The sequence below is a fragment of the Gavialis gangeticus genome, unplaced genomic scaffold (assembly GCF_001723915.1).
Source record: "Gavialis gangeticus isolate Ggan-Ray unplaced genomic scaffold, GavGan_comp1, whole genome shotgun sequence".
Classification (NCBI taxonomy): domain Eukaryota; kingdom Metazoa; phylum Chordata; order Crocodylia; family Gavialidae; genus Gavialis; species Gavialis gangeticus.
This window is the reverse complement of record NW_017729027.1, coordinates 943,020-943,360: the sequence shown is the minus strand read 5'-3', so window position 1 is coordinate 943,360 and position 341 is coordinate 943,020.

Sequence of the window (341 nt, the reverse complement as noted above, 5' to 3'; positions counted from 1 at the left end):
TACGGGCGTTATCCGTGCTTCCCGCGCCCCCGGCACTATTGCCCTGCTGTGGGCTCTGTCCTGCGCCCCTGGCACTATTGTCCTCACTGGGGCCTGTGTCCGTGCCGCTCGTGCTCTTGCCCTCACTGGGGCCTGCGTCCGCACCAAACCGCACCCAGGGCTCAGGTGGCACACAGCCGTGCCTGGCCCCCTGACCCTTCTTGGGGTCCTTATGCCACGCGCCTCTCACACTCTTGCCCTCACTGGGGCCTGTGTCTGCACTACTCACGCCCGTGGCTCTCTCCGGGCCAGCACTCCAGCCTTCTCTCAGGCTTTCACCGGTGCCGGGGCTCAGGTGGCAC